We start from the raw sequence: 7,213 nt of genomic DNA on the forward strand, positions 1-7,213 counted from the left end.
TGAAATATTTAAGGTAATCCATGGCGTCTCGCATTCATCAGTTGACCTCATCCTACGACCCAAGTACGTTTAGCTAAGTAAGATTAAAATCTTTTATTATGAAAATTGTTATGATTCAACGTTTATGTTTTCCATGTTTTGCAACATGTTACATTATTCTTTATGTATATTTGTATATGCCTCTATAAATTTTATTTGAAAAGGGAAATTTGTTGTTTAAAAGACATGTATTGGGCTAGAACTTAAAGTTGTAGGTTGCAAATGGCAAAGGAAAGACAAAAAAAAGGAAAAATTCTAGGAGGATGAATCAGATCAGTTAATAGGAGATAGATATCCGAGCTTACCTAGCCTTGACAATTTTATGCAAAGCCTGTGCTATATATATATAATAAATTCTGGTCAAGTTGAGAAGTAATTCTTTTTTTTTTCAAGTATGCTGGTAACAAAAAATGAAGTTAATGAGAGATATTGTATCTTATTTCAGGGAAAATGCCACGAGCAATCCAGAACAATTTGATAAGGGACCTCCTACAAGCGGTTCAAGACCTTGGCAGGCTAAATCAGAATCCAGCTCCACCTACACAATCAACTCCTATTACTCTCCTGACTCATGCCTCAATGGTTGAGTTATTTCAAAGGCATAAGTCCCCTTCCTTCGATGGGCATCTGGTCCACTTATAGTTGAGGAGTGGTTTCGTAAGTTAGAGAAAAATTTTTGACTCATCGATTGCACTGACGGTTAGAAGGTCCAATGTGTAGAGTTTATATTTACCGGTGATGCAAGTCATCGGTGGGATTCGATATCTTGAACTAGGACCCCTAAGGAGCAATTGACGTTAACTTGGGAAAAATTCAAGGAGGAAGTGATGGACTAGTATTTTACTCAGTCTTTAAGAGATTTCAAAGCGAGCGAATTCCTTTAGTTTAAGCTGAGTAATTTGTCCGTGACTGATTATGAGTGAAAATTTGAATAACTCTCAAGGTATTCTCCACACTTGGTGGACACGAAAATTAAGAAGGCTCGAAGGTTTGAGCAAAGGTTAAAACTAGACCTAAGCATGATTCTTATGTTACATCATATCGTGAGATACTGGAATGAGCTCACTCTATTTGGTATCAGAAGGCAAATGTATAGCAACGGCGTCAATTGTACAACCAGCAGGATAAAGGGCAAGTTGAAAAGAGAAAATGGAATGGTCAAGATAAAAAAAAAAAAAAAGGCAAATGACAAAATAAGAAGGCTAATATCAGATCTAATGCCAGCAAGGCCATAGTAGTTGCAGTTGCACCTTGCCCTAAGTGTGGTAAGCCTCATCGTGGGAAATACTTATATGTGAAGAATGCATATTTTTGGTACGGTAAGCCAGGATATATTGCTAAGGATTGTCCCATGTTTACGTAAAAGAAATATGATAATAGTGATCAGAACAAAAAAAAAAAAAAGGAAAGCACAAGTTTTTACAATGACTCAGAAGGTTGGAGAGGAGAACTCAAATGTGATAGCAGATATATTACCGATATCTGATACACCTACTTATGTACTGTTTGATTCAAGAGCTACTCACTCTTTTGTATCAGTATCTTTCGTTGCTAAATCTAGTATTAATTGTAGTAAGTCGTAGAGTGCACTAGAAGTTAGCATCCCTTCAGGCAGAACATTGAACACAGATTAGTTCGCTAGGTCGGTGAATCTTAAAATTGAGAGACAAACATTTGAAGCTGACCTGTATGTGATAGAGATGAAAGACTTTGATGTGATTTTGGGCATGAATTGGTTAAGATATAATTATACAACCATTCATTGTAGAAAAATGAAGTGTTTTTTTAGAAACCAGGAGAAGAAAAATTTTCTTTCCATAACATAAAGACCAAACCCCATCTTCAACTAGTATTAGCCTTACAAGCCGAGAAAATGTTGAGAAAAGAAACATCTCAAGGGTTTCTAGTTAACATTTCAGGAGAAAACAGGTAACGATAAAGATTGAGGACGTACCAGTGGTACAAAAAATTTTAAATGTGTTTCCAGAAGATCTACCAGATAGACAAGTGGAATTCATAATAGATCTGGTTCTTGGAGCGGCCCCAGTATCTAAAGTTCTATGCAGAATGGCTCCAAAGGAACTTTAGGAGTTGAAAATTCAACTACAAGAATTGTTAGACAGTGGCTTTATTCAATCAAGTATATCCCCATGAGTGCACTAGTGTTGTTCGTAAAGAAGAAAAGATGGAAGTATGAAGATGTGTATCGACTATTGGGAGTTGAACCATTTGACCATTAAGAATAGGTATCCTCTCCAAAGAATTGAGGATTTGTTTGATCAATTGAAAGGCGTTAATGTAATTTCCAAGATCGATTTACGATCTGGGTATCATCAATTGAAGGTTTAGGCGAGTGATATACCTAGGACAACTTTCAAAACTCGTTGTGGACATTACGAGTTTACAGTTATGCCGTTCGGGTTGACAAATACTCGGACAGTGTTCATGGATCTAATGAATCTTGTATTTCATGAGTATTTGGATCAATTTGTCAAAGTCTTCATTGACGACATTTTGATATACTCCAAAAGTAAAGATCAACATGAGGAGCAGCTTAGAATAGCTTTAGAAATATTGCACAAGGAAAAGTTGTACGCCAAATTTAAAGAGTGTGAATTTTGGCTTGAGCGAGTTGGATTCCTTGGTCATGTAGTTACTGTCCAATGAATTGAAGTAGATCTAGTAAAGGTGGAAGCATAATTGGAAGACACCAACTAATGTTGGTAAAGTTCGAAGTTTTCCGGAATTGTCTTGGTACTATCGGAGATTTATAAAAGGATTCTCCAGAATAGCTAGACCAATGACGCAATTGACAAGGAAATGAGTAAAGCTAAAGTGTGAGTAAAGTTTTAAGGAGCTAAAGCAATGATTGGTTACAGCAGCCGTGTTAACCATACATGAAGGCTCGAAAGGGCTTATTATATATAGTGATGCATCCAAACAAGATTTGGGATGTGTACTGATGTAACAGGGAAAAGTGATTGCCTATGCGCTAAGGCAATTAAAGAAACATGAGCAGAATTACCTAACACATGATCTAGAACTTGCGGTGGTAGTTCATGCATTAAAGATATGGTGACATTACCTATAGGGAAGAAAGTGCAACATTTACACGGATCATAAGAGTCTCAAATATTTTTTTACATAGAAAGAATTGAATATGAGACAGACGATGGTTGGAGCTAATAAATTATTATAATTGCACTATTCATTACCATCTTGGTAAGGCTAATATTGTTGTCGATGCTCTAAGTAGGAAATCGATGAGACGGCTTGCATTATTACCTACTACTGAGATGGAGTTAATCAAAGACTTAGAAAATTTGGGATTAGAAGAGATTACTACACAAGAACAAGTCACCACTCATTTAACAAATTTGATGGTTGGATCTACTCTTAGAGATCGGACCATAGAAGTACAAAGTAAAGACCCATTCTTGCCGAAGATCAAGAACGAGATTGGTACTGATACGAGAAATGATTTTAAAATAGCTTCATATCAAACACTAATGTTTAAAGGACGAATTTGTGTACCTAAGAATGAAGTTTTGAGGAGGGAGATATTGGAAAAGGCTCATTCTACCCCATACACGGCACATCTTGATGGAACAAAAATGTATCGTGACCTTCGAGATACATTTTGGTGGAGGAATATGAAAATAATTTTAAGCTTATTTGTGGCAAAATGCATAGTATGTCAACAAGTTAAAGCGGAACATCAAAGACCAGCATGGTTGTTAAATCCATTGAACATACCTAAATTGAAGTGGGAGATATCACAATGGACTTTATGGTTGGATTTTCGAAGTCAACAAGATGACATAATGCTATATAGGTAATAGTGGATCGTCTAACAAAGTCTGCTCGTTTTCTTTCGATAAAAATGACATTTAGTCTAGATCAGCTAGCTCAACTGTACAATAGAGATTGTAAGATTGCATGGTGTCCCCATATATATTATGATCAATAGGGATCCGAGATTTACGTTAAAGTTTTGGAAGAGCTTACAAGGAGCTATGGAAATGAAATTACATTTCAGTACGGCATATCACCCTTAATCCGATGGTCAATCTAAAAGGACCATTCAAACTTTGGAAGATACGATAAGAGCCTGTGTTCTGAATCTTAGAGGCAGTTGGGAAATGTATATACTTTTGGTGGAATTTGCATATAATAATAGTTTTCAGGCAACTATTGGAATGACATCGTATGAAGCTTTATATGGTAAAAGATGCAAATCGCCTGTTCATTTGGATGAAGTTGGAGAGAAAAGGGTTTTGGGACCAGAGATCATTGAAAGGACAGTCGAAGCTGTTGACAAGATCCTTACTAGGATAAAGGCAGCGCAAGATAGACAAAAGAGCTATGCAGATATCAGAAGAAAGGATTTGGAGTTTCAAGTTGGGGATAAAATCTTTTTAAAAGTGGCACCAATAAAGGGTATACTTAGGCTCGGCAAGAAAGGCAAACTATGACCTCATTATATCGTACCTTTTGAAGTACTTGAAAGGGGTAAAAAATGTGGCTTATTGATTGCTTGCTGCCTGAACTATCAGCAGTTCAAAGCTTATTTCATATATTGATGATTAGGAAGTATATGCATGATCCTATTCACGTGGTCAATTATCAATCCCTGGAAGTACAGAAAGATTTATCTTATAAGGAATTATCAATTAAATTACTGGATCGAAAGGTACATAAATTACGGAACAAGAAGATTCAACTGGTCAAAGTACAATGAAATAATCATGGAGTAAAAGAATCTACTTGGGAAAGCGAAGAAGAAGTCAAAGGCAAATATCCAACACTCTTTGCCAATCCATAAGGTAAATTTAGAGGATGAAATTTCGTTAAAGGTGTAAGGGATATAGAAGCCCGAGAAATAAAATAAAATTAGGCTATTATTTGTGATAATCTAGCACCACGAACCTAGCCCATTTAAGAAACGAGCTATGAAAGCTCAACCCATTTAAGATTATGAAAGTCCAAGTCATACATTAATTAAAAGCCCAAAAATTTAAGAGATTAGGTGTAAGTAAATTTGATGAAAAATATTTAATGAATAATTGGTTGCCTCAATGGTCATCTACATGAATAATACGCAACCCAAGTTCGAATCACCATGTAGATATTTTTATAAAATATTTTTACAAAATATATGAATGGTTCATTTTTCTTTATTTTCATTATGTAAATGTTTTTATAAAACTTTTTGTATGAATTATTCTTTATGACTTAAAAACTCTTCAAAGGCCTAAAGCTTAAGGGAATAGCAAGGGTGTTAAGAAGAAATGCTTTTTACACATTTTGTTCTTCTATATCCAAGAATATTCAAGTAGGTAGAGGTGTAAGTATTTATTTCATTTTCAAATTATGATTTTTTGATAAAAGTTTGATTGAATTGGTATATTCGGGTATGGTACTTCATCACTACAATAGTTTAAATGACATGGTACCTCTGAGTACGGTGTTTCAGCACTTCAATAGTTTGAATGATCATTCTCCGGCTCTACGTGTTATGATAATACTACAGAAATTGGATTTTGCCGGAAATCCATCTACATGAAATGGTGTCAACTATGTCATCGACGGAAGCCAAATTTTGGATATGTTATATCATAAGATGTTCCCTACTTTTCCTTAAAATTTTATGAAGTTTCGATATTGATAACTATGTAAACGAGTTTATTTTAATACTTACCGTGCGAAAATGGGAAATGAAAACAGATTACTCCCTTTCTTACTTCCTAAAGTAGTTCACACATGAAAAACTAACATACATTTTTATTTGTTTATGTACTTGCCACTATTCATATAATAAAATAGCCATATGCGTGTATTTGCTCGATTCTTCTCTTCTTTAATAAATGTCTTTGGAATTATGTTAATATTATGTTACTATCTAAAAGTAGATTTTTAATGGAAAATTCATTGGTAGTTATTTTATATATATATATATATATAGTTCTTAAGTATTTTTTTTAGCTTAAATTCTTAAATTAAATTATTATTTAAATGATTTTTAAGTCTAAAGTTAAGGTACAATAGTTTGAGTGATGTTTCCATCTAGCGGGTTAGGGCGTTACAGAAGCCATGCATTCTATGTTGAGGTGCTATAACTTTGTCGTGAGCAAAAGCTCATTCTTGAACATTTAAATTCACCGAGAAGTTCGGCGAAATTATGTGTATTTCATTATTGAATTGACAAGAATAATCTAAATTTCAAGTGGATTAAGTTTTGTTGAAGTTTCCTTTTTAAGCCAATTGGATGTTGCAATTTTTATTGATGCATCATAGTTTTATTATAGTAATAGGTGCAAAAGCAGATTTTTAAATTATGATGCATCGACAAGGACACGTGTCTCCAAAATGATACGTATCGGATATGTCAATACACGATTTTTCAAAAAGAAGCGACACTATACATCACCGACACGTTGATTGAATTCTTTAAATTTTTTAATTTATATAATATAAGTTTAATTTTATACATGTTATTAATTTTTCTTGTTGAAATATTTCAAATATATGCACCTATTTGATATTTACTAATAACTTTGAGTTAAAAATATATAGTATTTTTAACAAAAAAATGAATTTTTTTTATTGTAGAGTATCCGAGGAGTGTCGTATCGACACATGTCCAACACGGACACTTTAGCCTAGTTGCAGTGTCCAAGCTACAAAGTTTTTAAATAAAGCATTCTGAAATCCTATCTACATGATCCAAGATTTGATACATACGGAAATGAAATTGTGTCCAAAACATCAAGGAACCAAGAGACTTTTAATTTCCATAATGACCCTCTACAACCTGAAATGAATATCTATTTCTGTCCCTCAAATCTGTAGCACGAGGAAATGTGGTTCCATGAGCCAAATTTTAGTTTTGTTTTCCAAGAAACTTTTTTCACACACAGAAGTAATTTCTGCACAGGGGCATGCACTAGTAACAAAGACCTTGAAATTTGACACCAAAACTCAAAAACACCTCATTGCAACAGGCTAATGGAGAAATGTTTACGCTTGTTTTCTAGTCTCTTATAAGCCCCTGAGAGATGAAATTTTAAAATTCTGTTTGAAGAGGACTGGTTAAACGACCTTTGGATTAAACAAATTGATGAAAAAGATTTGTGTAAAAAGGCATGGTACTTTTTACTTAAATTATCTTTGA

This window comes from Olea europaea, chromosome 7 (genome assembly GCF_002742605.1).
Source record: "Olea europaea var. sylvestris chromosome 7, O_europaea_v1, whole genome shotgun sequence".
In the NCBI taxonomy this organism is placed as follows: Eukaryota; Viridiplantae; Streptophyta; class Magnoliopsida; order Lamiales; family Oleaceae; genus Olea; species Olea europaea.